Genomic DNA, 16,197 nt, shown 5'->3' with positions numbered 1-16,197 from the left:
TGCGCTCTGCGCTCAACAAGTCTTGTGAACATGAGATGCAGCACAGCTTCCAAGCACAGCTGAGGAAGTTGGCAGCTGGTGGATACCCGGACACCCTCATCCAATCTGTGTCAGAGACCCTCATCACCGAGATGCGGCAGGCCTCGACCACAGAGAGGAGGAGGCCCGAAGGAAGACCAGTCTGCATTCCTTATGTACATAAAATTTCGCACAACATCAAGAAAGTAGCCGAAAGACATGGTGTCCCAGTGGTCCTGTCCGCTCAGGTGAAGCTACAACAGCTGTGCTCCAGAGTCAATAACCCCAAGCCACGCCGGGGTTGTGAAGTCCAGCATAAGAGGCCTTTCGTAAAATGTGACATATCTTTGGTTTATAAAATCCCTTTGACCTGCGGCAAGTACTATATAGGGCAGACTGGAAGGTGCCTTAATGTTAGGTTACTTGAACATGCGGCTGCACTAAAAAAACACGCCCAGTGGTCACCTTGCACTACATGTAAGGGATTGCGGTTGTACACCGTTATTTGACCGCACGTGCACGCTTGCCAAGCATCCCAATCAGACAGAGAGGGAGATACACGAGGCCTTCAACATTTTTCAGCATGGTCCCGATTGTGTTAGCTCCCCTTCAATAGCCTTGTCTTCTGCGGAATGTAGTTATCTAACTGACAGTCGCACAGATCGTGATATCGCCGTTTGAGTGTGCTAACCCTGCTGTCAATGCTGTTGACGTCATCATATCTTGTAGTTCTGATGTTTTTTGTTCCTTGCATTAAATTTCGTCAGTTGAGAGTAAGCTGTTTCTGTTGTCGTGTCTCCTACTTTGTCCGACGTCCCCCTTGGCAGCCTAAACTAGTAAAGCTTTCTTAGTGCCATATCCTCAGTGATGCTTTGCTCACAGCAAAGTAGGACTACAACAGGGATAGCAGGGAGATAGCATGTAGGCACAGCCGAACTGCGTTTCACTAAATGTCGCAGCTATGGTCGCAGACAGTTACCCACAGTTGTGTGACAGACAACGTTATGATCACGGCACAGTAATTCCCGTGCAGTATGCATAATCGTTGTAGCAGTCAGAGCGGGTTATAGGCTTGTAAAAAAGGGGACGGGTAGAAACTCGGCCATATCCGTGCTCGCCAGCATAACTGTACACATGATTACACAGTCCTTCACTAGTGAAGTTGTCTCCATCTCAAGCACTGCGGCCAGAAAATAGACAATTGTACCGCAACAAAGCACAGAAATTAGCACCAATGCTCGTGTCTGCAATGGAAAGCTGCCTGAGGCAGCTTATTATATCAAAACGACCATGTCAACAGTTATACAGCCACGATAAATAATCGCTGTAAATTCTCTGGACTCCTTCTGCGACTGTTGATATTGCCGCGCCAGTGCGAGCGTCCGGCTGAGCGTAAGGGAATGCCCTTCTCAGAGAAGACGGTCGCGTAGATGCGGAATATTGGTTGACTCTACAATCTGGTCGCGGAGCATAGAGTCCAGTGTCGTTCCAAAGTCACAGGTACTGGCAAGTTCTCGAAGCGCAATGACGTAGTCGTCGATGGCCTCACTGGGTAGCTGACGGCGATGGCGAAACCTGTGTCGTTCAGCAATGGGGTTGACCGCACAAGCGTAATGGGCATCCAAAACTTGCAGGGCAAGTTCCATTTCATCTGGTACCGTGCTCGTGGAACCCACTGACGTGGCAGCAGGCGAATCAGGTAGAGGTAACAGGTCGCATATTCTCTGGCCTTCGGAACCAAGGCAATGGTAAAGGATAGCCTTCCGTCGAACGCTGGACTCGCTGTCCAAACCAGACGCAATTAAGTAGTTCCGGAAAGCTTTCTCTCATGACGGCCAGCACATCGCAGGTTTGCCGGGCCTCGGCAAGAACAATGAAGGTGGCGGTAATCCCAACATCATAATCAGCAAACAGGACGTACCCGAGGAAGCAGAATCTCCGCATGCAAGGTGATTTTCCAGTCGTCGCCAAAATGGATAGCCTGTGGTGTCGTCCCAATCATGCAGCCACCGTCATTCCACCTCCATCCTTTATGTCTCCCATACCCATGACGATGGGTCTACCCCAAAACGTGCCACATCACACGACATCACAGGAATGCATGCCATTTCATTGCTATATGAATTAGAAATTAGAGAGAGCGAGAAGAACTGAAATCCAGTTCTGGCATAAGTGTTGACCTCTTTACTACCTGAGCGCCCTTCCTAACTGTAAACGCAGCACTTGTGGCATGAAAAGAACACGCAAGTTATGCTGCATGCGAGTGTCAGCTATCCCAAATTTGAGCCGTGGGAGCCGCGGGATATTGTATCGCGGTTGAGAATAACCGAACAGAAAAGATCTAATACAATTCAGACTACACCATCGCCTCGACGGTGAAATCAAGAAAAGTTACACTAGCAGTTACACTAGCTGTTATCGGCGGATTTACAGTTCCTAGGACCGCCATATTACTTCGGCACGACAAGACCTGCGCGACGACAAAACGAACTTGAACGAGTGTAGCTGTTGCAGTCTCCATAAAAAGGCTTGTTTCCGCTGCGGATTTTCATATTTTTATCGGTAATTTGTTCCTTACGATGATTTTTAAGATTAATTATGGTTCCTCGTTTTGTGTTTCCGTTTATGTCACCTTTCCGTGACAAGCGGAAGGCAATATGGCGGCTTCCATGTGTTCCGTTGTTTGGACGGTTTGGACAGTTGAACCGCATCGTTTTTTATTGGGAGAATTGCTTTATGCTGCGTGACAAGTTTCACTTCCTTCTTATTTATCTTTGTGTCGAGAAGTGATACTGCAATTGGTAACGTCCCCACGATAACACGGGGCAGGAGCAAGAACATGTGAAGGGACGGTGTAATGGCTTCAAACAGGTGAGGGAGCAGTTTTATGCACAAGTCAAAGCTGTACTGCACGGAAAAAAGTCGTTTGTGGCCTGTGCAACGAGACGAACTTTGCTACATGAACGTGTGAAGCGGTCCTCCGTTATGATTATAATCTCTATTCATGCCTCCTTTGTTGCTCTGTCAACTGAGAAGATATAAGGAATAGCCAAGTGCTCGAACTGTATGAAGAGGAGGGAAGGGCCCGACGAAGTATTCCACATCGGTTTGACTAGCCGAATCGTTGCAAAAATGTTAACCGTACTGATAAAAAAAACAGAAAAAAACCAGAACATTAACTGCTTCTGGAAGTCGTTCTGGTAAATACTTGTCCGGAGTGTAATGAAGCATATGCGGCTCCGCATAAATTGCTAGTTATGTGTGACACGCTCTTTTGTACTAGAGCAATAGCGAGCAGTTGAAAAGTTTTGATGAAGGTAGCCTGTTGGCGATGTTTGTCATTGTATTAGCATGCAGTGACTGGGTAGAGACATAAAGAACTGCTTGAGCATTGGTTGGAACTGTTCACGCTTGAACGAAATTACTAATTAAGTCATGAACCATACTTTCAAACAAGTTTAAAATTTTTGCCACATGTCTGAAGTCAAAGCCGTCAAGGAAAGGATCAAGAAAGCGAGAAAATTCTTCAGGAAGTTGGCTATTATGGTCACGAATCACATTATGTGGCCTTCTTCGGTCCTTAAGGCTAGGAATGTATAAGATGGGCGATGCAAGCTCTATACAAACAGTAAGTACATAGTCTAATACATTGGTGGTATAGTTGGTTATTGGCTGCTTGTTGGCTGGCCATCTGACAAGCTGGGATAAGGCAAAAGTAGAACAGAGGTTTAAGAAGCTATGACATTCTGTAAAAAATGCTGTGCACACAGCTGACGCAGAGGACCATGAGGTACAGCTCTGAGCAGAGTTAATACCGCAGCTCCATACCACGCATCCCGGAAATGCAACTGTGGCGGTACTCATAAAATGTAATGGGCCACAAGGTTTGGGCACCTGTCACACTAAGATACCCGGGTGCTGGCTTCCGAAACCTTCTCTCCTATTACCTTCTACAGGATCCGCTGGAGTGGCATTTCTGGGATGTGCAGTACGGAGCCGCGGTATTATTAACTCTGCTCAGAGCTGTACAGGGAAAGCTGTCATGCAATAAGACAGGACAGGAAGTGTTGAGGTTGCAACTGCAGCTACGTGGCCTCAAGCATTTTAGCTATGGTAATAGGTACCATGAGAGGAAAGTACATAGATACAGTTAGAGACATTGCCCCCAAAAGTTAGGGTATATTTCCAGTTACTCTTCTCGATTTCCTATGAACACCATCATTTCTGTTTGCTCTGACAATGAAGCTGTTGATAGCAAGTTGGCGTAATGCTTGACTGAATTTAAAAAAAAGCAAGTTATACCAAAGCAGATGGTAAGGCACTTGTGCCACCTTTTCGAGCGTATTGCCGTTGATCCCCCATTTTGCCACCATTTTACTGCTCATGCTCAAGGAAGTAGCATTTCCTTTCCCCTTTCCGTAATGGTGACATTGTGCTTTGTTCATAGGAAATGCAACTTGAAGTACCCTACTCACAGTGACACTCGTTACAACGCGAGACACGTGTTGTGTGACTATATGCATCACCTAGACCTGAGAATTTACCATAGAACACCATCTGCTGGACATTTACCCTAAGAGTAACTAACGTGTCTGTAAGCAGGCTCACCTACATAGCGTTTGCTTTGTGTAAACAAAGTTTTAAAGAGCTTTAATGGGGACATCCAACTCTTGACACCACATGCAAAAACTTGAAAGCCTCGCATGTCAAAATGAACTTTGTATGGCGAGTGCGTGTCCCAGTGCTTACAGACACAAATGTGATACATAGAACTTGCTTTTGTTTGTTAGTGTTATAGTTTGTTGTTTGTTCTAAAGTTTGTCAGTGTTCTCAGGAGTAGTATGTGGTATATAGAATACATTGCATACATGTCATGTAAATAGAGTTAAAGTGCCCACCTTTCCACAAAATTAACATAAAATACAATGCCTATTTGTGCATTAGTAGCAGTCTGTTTACAAAGCATATCCACTGTTCCATGCTTTTGCTTTGTGTTTGCCTCTGTCTTTGTGTTTAGCTCAATCGATGTTGTGATCCCACACGATAGGTGACAGACAATATGTAAGCATTTGATGATTTGAATAGCTCCTGGGTGGTAGCACCATGCAGTGTACCTTAGGATCCTTGCTTAGTGTCTGCACAAGCCAAGGAAAATAAGAGGTACACTGCATTGCCCTGCCTGCCTGTCATCTATTGTGACTGAGGAAGAGAGCTCTCAGGCCATCCAACAATGTACCCGACAAGTTTGAAGCATACTCCGCTGACATGTGCAAGCTACAACAAATACAAAGGAAAATGAAGTATGGAAAAAATTGTATAAATAACTTCAAATAAACTATACTGCAATAGTTGGAACTAGGAGAGGAAGGCACATTTTTGGACTCGCAACAAGAAACACACAAACAAAACAGTTCAGGAAACACACTAGAGTAAAATTCTATTCAGAATGATGCTGTGGTTGTTTTAGGGATCTTTGTGGCTATTATTTGTGGACAAAATCAAACTATGCGTATTTGATAATTCAAGTGATTAAGTTACCAAGAAACTTTGGCACCACACGTGATAAAAGCGAGTTTTCAGATTCGTTGTATGCTACCATGTACCGGCAAATGTACAGGCAGATCGAGCTCGTTGTGTGTGTGTTGGTTTTCTTTTTTTGCCCAAGCTCAGGCTTCTTATCACCATGGACATGCAAATTACTATGTTTGGCAAGTGGTCGCTGAAAGTACCAGTCTTTGAACCAGTGTTTTGAGGACGCCTGCTACACTGTGGCTCTATGGTCTTGCATCTGGGTCGCTGCTGTCCTCCTGATGGGAATGTTTCGTGATCCTCAGACTTGAGTATGTCTCTATGAAGGAGTATCACAGTGAAGAATGGAGATTGGTCATGGGCTCTGTATTGCCACTTAGTGTCGTATGCTACTGTGCAAATAAATGTTACTAGCTCACTGCGGAAGGTGGTGTGGTCTGTTTCTGGGATCTGCTCATCACCCTGGACCCATCATCAAAAATGAGGAATCAGTTGTAAATGGAATGATGTAGTAACGGCATGTGATGAAACACCTCTCATTTGCCCATAAGTAACACGACATTGAAGTCTGGAGTGACAGCACTAAGGTACCGTCAACATTGCTGTTCTCTTTTGCAACTTTATTGTCATGAGCCAGCCTGACTTGCAGTAGCAGATTCTCTGTTAACTTTACATAGATCAGGTCAGGTCACAGGTCAGGATTTTCACACATAGGATTCAGGAAGCAGGGAGGTGCAGGTTTATTGAAAAAGAAGAAAAACGGAAAAGAGTCTATGGGATTGCCAGCACTTGGCAGGTTTGCAGGATTACTGATATATACGAGGTGTGTCACTTAAGAGTGAACCAAATTTTTCTTTCAAATTTTTTTTTCTAATTCAGTTGAGATAATTAGGCCAATTAAGGATGTACAGTGATAAACAGCAGCTGGCGCTAAACATCAGCATTTCCCATTTTAGTCCAACTATCCTAATTCAGCTTGAAAAAAATTGAAAGAAGAAATTTGGGTCACTCTTAAGTGAAACACCCTGTATGTTTTTGTTCTGAATACACAGCATCAGGTATCTTGGGGTTGGTGGCACTCACCCAAGGAGGAGAATTCCATCATGTAGCTGCACTTACATTGCATGAAATATTAACATTGTCTCAATTAGGTGTTAATGGTTAACAAAACAGTCGATAGCTCATTACTGCAGGTGACTGACTACGTGTCATATTTAAATATCCTTAGCTCATAGCGGACCATCTAGAAGTCACACACTTGGCACAATATCAGCCTGCCAAGTGTGCATCAAGCTTTTATGTGCCATTTTAGTTGAGCACATAGTGTTGTACTTCTGTGTGGAGGGTACTGCCGATTCGCACACGATTATACACTCCGTTACTACTACTTACTGCCAATTGCAGTGATACAGCTCCCCGTGGGGCGGATTTAAGGGGTGGGGTGGGGTGGCCCAAGTGGCTGTGTTCGTTACGTAAAAACCCAATCTCCTGGATGACACTGTGCCGCGAAGCACGAAGTTTCCTTAGGACGCCCCCCATGCGCGCACACACCACACCAGAGCCTCTAATCCGCCCTCGCCCTATACTCATTCCTTTAAGCCCAGAAAGCGAATCTCTAGCACTGCACTGCCATGTGTTAGCGATGGACACTTCCACAACAACCACATGCATTCTGTGTGCAATTCACTCACTACACACACACAGAATACATCAAGTAATCCTCACGTAGGTAAGATTGCTTCACACTAGACTCTACTTCACACACTTGCACACAGACATTCCCTAGCTGCTCGAGCAATACCGTCCAAACATGTAATACGGCGATCCAGTTAGCCAACTAGCAAGCTTGTGCTTATCTGTGCTCGAGACGCTCAGCATTTGGATATAGATATATTACACTGCAAATCAGATGCCAGAGCTTCCTTGCAACAAAAAAGTGGTCATAGGGGTAGATATGCAGTTTTTCATCACGATCACTTGTTCTATTCTAATCTTGCAGTATTCTAGTGATGCCTTCATGGTGTCACAGACACACACACACACACACACACCCACAATCTTTCCTGCAGTGCTTAGATCAGAATGGGCCTTTTGCTAGTGCAGTGTTGAGACCCCGAATTATAACTTTTTTTTTAGTTAAGGGGCATAGACGTCGGGCCAATTACTTTACCAGAAATGCATGCAGATTCATGTGGAAAAATTAACATATTGCGTAAATAACGACAAAAGAAAAGGAGGCCGTCAGCTGGCGTACGCCAACTTCAGTATTAGGACGGGCTGTGTACACACTAACGGTCATATGTAATACACGTTGTGATTTTCCAACAGAACGGTAATCATCTGTTAAGGTGCACGTATCTCATGCACGTGATCTAATGTTCAAGTCTGTTCCCTTCCGTGACCCGCGTCTGCATTTCTCTGGCTAAGGAGCAGATTCGATTACTTCATGTCATCCATCAGCCGGTAAAAAGTATACCTCAGATGCACACATTTATGGCCAGGCTCACAACAGAGACGTTGTTCACATCAAACGCTCAGCACCGGCACTGAATGAAACCACCTAAGTGGCCGTCTGTTGAACTAGTTGAACCACCACGGCGAGTGCAACCCATCGGGCTGTTATTCTTTGCGTACCTGACGCGTTTCTCCTCGACATTCCATAGGGCACCAACAATGTCAGCATTATGCGCCTCAACGTGCGAAAACGCTCCACACAGCAGCACAAAATCATCTCTCCCGCGATCGCGTCAAACGTTTCAACAGTCCGCTTGGTTAGCGAGCCGCCATCTTGCCTCCGTATTTCCAAGACTGGCGTAGGCGCCCGTCTCCGGTTTTGGGGGCTCCGAGCTGGCGCCGCCTTTGAGGTCGCTTATCGGTCAGGGTTTGTAAATACGCGCCCCGGATGTATGTCAACTTAAATATTCAAGTTGAATTTTGTATTTGAATTTATATTAATTCTGTTGAAGTTGAAAGGTCAATTGTGTACCTCTTCGTTGGCAGGCGAACCAGTTCAAGCCGCGAGATGACAGTCGCCGACAGGCTGACAGTCACCGAAAAAGGGTCCACCCCACCCAGTCGCGCAACCAGAGGGGGAGTTTCTGGGGTTCAAACCTCCTCGAAATCGTACTTTTGATAGTTTCCCTCTCCCAAATGCATTTGTGTGAAAACATGCTCTTTTGCGTACGCATGCTACCTGGACCACCATGGGACCCCCATGCTTATTGTGAAGGGGCTCATTATTTCATTCCCCACACATCGCCACCAGCAATGGTGTAGAGTATCGCCCCTGGCGATGAAACTCCCCATTCACAATCTTTAAATAAAGTTGTTGTTACCTAAACCTCTTGCTTTCTTTAAAAAAGGTAATGTTTCTTCTACTATATTATGGCCCAGTTTCACCAACGCCGATTAAATTTTAACCGAGATCAACGGTCACTTAACTTGATCTTAACGCCTAACTGTGCTTCACGAAAGGGAGTTATTGTTACTGAATCATTCATCGCGTCATGGACTAACGTTTGCAAAAATAACTGAGTGTTAACTTCAACGCTTGATATCGGTTCAAAGTTAACCAGCGTTGGTGAAACCGCGCCTATGAGTCGCATTTCCGAGCTCTATGATGGAAATGGTTTACCTGACATCCCAAGCGTGGGATGAGAGAGAGGGTTGCAAAACGTCGAGCTCATACACGGCTCTGGTCGAGCTTTTTGCTAACTCCATCACCCGTGGAATCAGCACAGTAGCTAGGGGACCGAAATAGCCCGACATAGTAGAAAATTTTCAACGTTAATTCCAAATAAGAAGTGGCACCCGCATACGAAAGTATCAGAAAATTCTCCTGGGGCTCTGGAACAATCAACCATCGCAATGCTTTGCGGCAGACTCCCTGCAACTATTCCTGACAGACCCAGGCAGGGTCTCTAGGCTCTGACTGCGTTTCGGTGTTGACTGTCTCTGTTTGACTGTGACTGCTCCAGTGTCCCAGTGACCACGTATTTCAGTGCAGAAACGCCTGCAGTCACGGCCGGCGAGCGAAATTACGGGCCCCGGGAATGGGTCATGCCCGGGTCCCCTCCTCACGATACCGTCGTAATAACACAGTACAGTATTCCTTCCTTGAATGATTACGACAGGACTTGGATACTGCGGGCTCCTGAAGTGTCGCTTGCCACTGGGCGCCATCCCCGGCTGCCCCACCCTCTCGCCGGCCCCAGCCCCAGTTAACGAATGCAGAGCAGCAGGTCCTTGTAGGTCTCACCAACCTGTCAACCTTTGCGCGTATTTTACCTATACATATCCCCACCCTTCACACGTGAAAAAACAAACAAAACAAATGAAATAATCACGGAATTGAGAGTCTTTAAGTGTGGTCTACAATTCATACAAGCTGCTACACTACGCGAAAGGGAGATTTTTAGCCTGTAACGTCTCGGGGGTGTTTTCAGTAATTTTTAAGTACATTTTTAGTGCATGTCTAAATAACATCAAAAACTGTTGAGGTCTATTAGACTTGCAAATTGAGATGTCTACTAAACGTGTAACCCCGTAGACGTCTAGGAGACATCTACGAGTACATGCAGACATTCACTAAACATCTAACCCCATAGAGGTCTAGTAGATGTCTACTTTTAGACCTTGCCCTAAAGTCTCAACTTATATATCCCTGGGTTAGACGTCTATTATCCCACCATGTGTTACATTGGTAGTTACCTTGTGTCAATAGCTACGGTCGCTAGTTACTTTCAGAATCGTAATTTTTTTCGCGAAAATTTCGGAAGGTTTTCGAATTTTCTTTCTCCATCCCTTGCTGCCTGTTATATTCCTGACTCACATAACCGCCCGTAGCTCCAAACGAAAGGGTATGTAAAAACAGTGCAGCTATCACTGCATTCGGAGGAGGCTCTCAGCTTGACTCCATCCGTGGTGACACCTCAGTATGCCAGGATATGCTCCGAGTACCCTCGCACAGATATACAACGCTTACACTGTAGTCAAAGGGCTCAAAGCTAAAGTTGATTTTGGTATTGTACAATGTAAGATGGAACAATTACTCTCATGATAAGAAAACAGTTGTCAGTGCTCCGTGGTCAGTGCTCCTAAGTGCACACATATTACCTGTAGAAATATATTTGACACCGCAGTATAGTGAATAATTTAGAATAAAAGTTTTTGGAGTAATTTTTGCCACTTTGGAAAGTAACTGTAAAGTAACTAGGTTACTTGCCCTGTCACTCAACTATAGTTGCTATTTGCGAGGAGTATCTGTACTTGTAACTTAGCTATTTTATTCGCGTACTATCCGCAACTCTAAGTCAGTTAAGTTTTCAAGTAACTTTTCCCAGACTCCTACAGACTCCTACCCTGCGGCACGGGCAGCATGTCCCCATAGTATTGGCTGACACTCTCTTGCCTGACGCCATCTATATCAGAAACGCGATGGTTGATGAACTACACAGTTTGCCGAGAGGAGTCTCTACGTGTCCACTTCATTTGGTGATTTGGTGTGTTAGTGGGCGTGGGGTTATTGGTGCCTGCGTTGAAGACGGTTGAAGCGAAACAAAATCGTTTCCACACGGCTGCAGGGTGAGAAAACCCGAAGACGCGCGACTTTATGGGGTTCTTGTTTTTTTTTCTTTTTATGGATGCAGCGGTGCTTTACAAGTCTACTATGTCGAAGTAGTTTCGCAATCGATTTGTTTATTTTTCTAGCTAAATTTGCACAAAAAATACAGGCTATCTGGATGTGCTGGTTTCGAGCAGAAACAGCTAGTTAGGTAAGGGTACATGCACGGTGGTAAAACGTACAAAATGTCATTCAGAAAGGCATAAGCCAACAATTAAGTGGCTTTATGCTTGTTCCCGAGGTATTTATTTATTGCCTGGGGATGTTTCGAACATACGAGGAACAATAAACGATATTTTGCGACGGAAAAGATGACGACGGAGCAAAACACACACGCCCAGAAAAACGAGCCACAATAGACGGGCAGCGCCTTCTTCGCAAAGGACGGGTTGTCGCATGCGGAGAATGGGCGTACCAGGACCGTACGTCTCATTGTGCTAGGTTGTGTCAGTCTGCTCCGAGGGTAGGGGTAAATTGAGACTTGATTTTGATTTTTGAATTCCACGCGTTATGTTATGCTATTTTTAGACTACTGCATTAAAAAAACAAAAAAAGAACAGGTCAGTTAGAGACCCCGAAGAAGTCCCTATGCTTACGTTCTTACAACAAAAGTGGAAATAAAAACGACGTTCCATTGCAAATTCCCCATTCTGCCACATTCCTATTTTGCCCTACCTAACCCTCGTTCATGTTTGTAAACGATAGTGTAGCAGCGTCAAAACTCGAGCGTGCTCGGGAAGTTCGATGCAGATCGGATTCGAGAAGGGTCGAGATGCCCGTGTGACAGGGGTATAAAAATCGACGATTATGCGATCACATTGTAATACATTTCAATTCAAACATTGTTGTAAAAGTTTCTTTGCGGGTCTCATTTGGCACTACGGATTAAACGTCACGCATGCACAATCTGTGTATCGCCAATACGGACTAACACACCATAGCAACCGTGTCACGTGATATAAGTGCTGCTGTTGAGCGACTGAGTGTATCACACAAACTATGGTGCCTGGATAGGGTAAAGTGGGGCTACTTGAAGACGAGGGCAAGTTGAGGACAGTTTGGGTTTTTCGCGTGGCATTTTCTTAGCAATATTTTTTTCTCGTCTGTGACACCAGGGGCGGATTACTGGCCATTGCATCGGTGCGTCGGCCTAACGTGGCAACGCCCACCGTCGGGCAAGCGCGCGCTGCCGACGCACGATCTGAAGTGGTCAGTAAGGCCACCGTCGTCCGCTGGGTAGGCGAGCCTCGTCGGCGCGAGGAGCAATGACGCTACTCTCGGTGACCTTCTCGCCCAATGGCTACGAACGCCACACACCCGGCGACGGTGGCAGGCTGCGAGCATGACCTACTACTATACTAGAGACCTGGACATCCGCAATGCTCCCAGCACCGGGGTAGTAGTTCTGGCAATCGCCGCTTGGCTATGGGATTTGGCGCTAGCTCGCACTATCGTTACCACGTGACTTGTCGAAACCGCGGCGATATATGGCAGGCTGTGTTGACAACGACGAAGCAGTATGAGAGAGATAATAGCGCGTGCTTAGCAACAGCCTGTGTATCCCTGCGTAGCAGACTAAAGGCGGTGGCAAGGGTGATTCCCTCTCCCCAATAATGCTATGTGGCGCTTGCAGCGGTCGCTAACGTAACTCACCCGTGACCCGTCTCTCCCATAGGGGATCGCCAGCTGTCCAGGTCTCTAGTATAGAGTAGGTCGTGGCTGCGAGTAAGGTCACTTCTTCCTTCTCACGACGAAGCGGGTCACGTGCAGCACGCGTTACTATGGAGACGACGCTGCGCTACGCACCGACAAGTGGCCAGTAATCCGCCCCAGGGTGAGCACCGTCGTTGTCTGTGCTTTGAAGTAACGTGTTGACGTTCTGCACGTGGCTTTTTAGAAAGACGTGAGACGCTGTTTTGCAGATGTGGTCGAGGTAAGAGGGGCCTTTTTTTGTCCCATCGGTAAGTTTCGCGAGCATTGACTTCCAATTTGCTCATTTCTGCTCCTCGGCTAATAAAATACGACCTCACCGTTAATGCTGTGTCATTGCCCTTGTGTTCCAATGTGCATTACTCGTGGCTGACCGTTTCGGCTGGCCCAAGCAAAAGACAAAATTTAAACCTGGCATTAATTTTTGATGTCCTCAACTTACCCATAGGGTGGGGTAAGTTGATGAAAATATGTAGCCTGTCATTTTTGGCTCGTACGAAATAAGTATCTGGTTTAGCACTACAGTAATATGTGGATCATTTCTCAAAGGTTTGGGGATTCAGTTAACGAATTATAGTACAATTTAGGCGAATATTCTGACTGCTATTAACAAAATAGTTCAACTGTCTTCAACATAAACCACCTTGCCCTACTAGTTTCCTCTGTGTAGGGTGGAGTCACCCTTTGCAGAAGCGCATGCCGCGAAGCCGCCATATTGACTCCCACACTTACCATGATTGAATCCTGTTTATCGATTTCGCCAACTTTTTCAAACCCCCTTTGCTACGAATTTACTCAACTCTAAAATGAAGTTTGTCGCTTAGCGTATCGCTACACTTTTGTGAGTGTATCACGAGCTGTGCGTGGGGGTCAGTATGGCGGAAATTCGTAGCAGGACGACGCGGCTGTCTTCAACCTATGCAGAGGGGGCTAGTATTGAGGCACCCTAACACATGGACACCGCCACAGCTTGCGCCGGTGTTTAGATCGGACGACAACGTGTTAGATCAAATGAAACGTCTTCATTGAAACTGCTTCACCGCTGTGGCAATTCCTCACTATCATACATGTCAGAGCGCAATACACAAAGGTCTGCCTAAAACTTACATACATTTCTCCACTTGGGAATTTAATATCGCGCCTAATTATGCCCACTGATTCCAATTGCGTGTAGGTCGTCAGAAAAATGTCCGTGAACAAATTGCTGTGCTCTATCACGAACTGCAACACAATTTCATATTAAGCGCATTCTTTTCACTTGCACTGGACTGCACTACCTTGGACTCCACGCAAGACGGGTTTTCGGGAGCTATGCACTTTCCAGCTGAAAGGAACTTTATTAGTAGTGCCTCTCTTTTCAACAAGAAAGTGCAGCACGCAAATAACCCAGTTCAGATCTGGTGCAGGAGGTGCAAGCGAAAAGAATGCACCTATTATTCGTGCGTTGAGCGAGAAGCGCGAGACTTCTTCTCCATCGTCAACGCGTCGTCGTCGTCGTCTGCTTCCAAAACAAGGGGAATCCCACGTGATTCTCCTCCTGCTACAGTATTGGCTGAGAGCGCGGCGTCTCGTTCCCAGACGTCTTAACCTCTAACGACGGTCAACAAACCAAGCGCACTGTCGTTAAAAGCGACATGGGAATACCAAAACTGGCAAGTATCGCTCCCGGCGCTCGTTATCGCCTTATACCGATACTCCTGTATCGACACTGTCGCTGGCGCACGACAGCGGCTCGGAATAGGGCACCAGGAGAGAGAGGCCGAGCTCATGAGCAAGACAAGACGCATAACCGAGTTCAGCACTTCCGCCGCAACAGTCACTACTCAGGTGGCAAGATCAGAAACGATGTCGCTGAAGCTGAGTGCAGTAGGCGGTAGCACTTCGTCATCTCAACTGGAGGAGGCTGTCACGCATGCAGACGACGTATTGCAATCTATTCATGAAGGCACGCCAGAGCATCTTCTCTAGCATGGTTCTGACCGGGAAGAACTTGTCGAACCAGGGACAACGTCCATGGGCGTTCCCAGGATTTTTTCCAAGGGGTGGGGGGCAAGGTGCTTCCACGATGGGGCGGGGCAAGCGCACCCCCCCCCCCCCCCTACAACCTCTTTTTCTGGAGGCGGACTGCGGACTGCACGGGTGTTCAGAGGTTCCTATTATGACATCTGAGAGTGATCGTTACGACCTATAACTAAAGAGCGCATATTTTCACAAGGGACCTTGGAGTTCAACGGGGGGGGGGGGGCACGGCCCCCTTGCCCCCCTCTCGGTACGCCCGCGACAACGTCAACACAGACTAGGCTTTTTGCTTATGACGTAGGTCAAGTGACGCAGCAAGGGCATAGTACAGAGATGCCCATTGGAGGAGAACAGGCTCATCAGAACGATATCGGTCGGTGGCCTGTCTGCTTGCCTACGCGTTACAGGGAATATGCTGGATTAGGAAGGGAGGAGCATCACTGCAGCAGTGTGATGAAAAAACAATGAAGTCCCACCCTGTAAAGCAAGCTGCTGATGGAGATTCATCGCATTTTCACTTCTGCACAACAACCATGTTTCGCAGACAGTATCGCAATGGTGAGGTAGTCAAGCGAACATGGTCGTGTTTCTCGCCGACAACTGGCAAGCTGTACTGCTTTCCCTGTGAACTGATGACAAGCTCTCCGAGTCAGCTTGCGACTGATGGCTTCAACAAGTGGAAGCACGCCTCCGAAAGACTTTCAAGCCATGAAATGTCAGAGACGGCAGAACGAATTCAACTGGGTGGACTCTGAACTCGAAAGGCAAGCGGTGGAGGTGGAGAAATACTGGAGCAGTATCCTGAAAAGGATAGTCAGTGTAATAAAGTTTATGTGTGAGAGGGGCCCGGCAATACGGGCGTGATGACGAGCTAATAGGATCACCACAGAATGGAAACTATCTTGGTTTACTTGAGCTCGTTTCTGAATATGACGCCTTCTTAAGGAACCACATTGCCAACCACGCAAATAAAGGAAGCTGTCATACAAGCTATCTTTCGTCAACGGTATGTGAGGAAGTTGTTGAAGCAATGAGTCGGCAAGTCACCAGTGGGATTATTCGGCGGATAAAAGCCTCCAAATATTGCTCAATATCTCTGGATCCCACGCCTGACACAAGCCACGTTGATCAGCTGTTCCTAGTAGTTCGATAGTTGGAAAATTCTACGCCTGTGGAAAGGTTTGTGCGGTTCATGCCTAACCAGGGACATAAGGCTCATGACATGCTCATGGATTTAATGTAAGTTCCTTGACGCACATGTCTTAGACGTCAAGGACTGTCGTGGGCAGTCTTACGAC

Source organism: Ornithodoros turicata, chromosome 6 (assembly GCF_037126465.1).
Source record: "Ornithodoros turicata isolate Travis chromosome 6, ASM3712646v1, whole genome shotgun sequence".
Lineage (NCBI taxonomy): Eukaryota > Metazoa > Arthropoda > Arachnida > Ixodida > Argasidae > Ornithodoros > Ornithodoros turicata.
The sequence above is the reverse complement of the archived record's forward strand: the minus strand, read 5'-3'. Positions refer to the sequence as shown.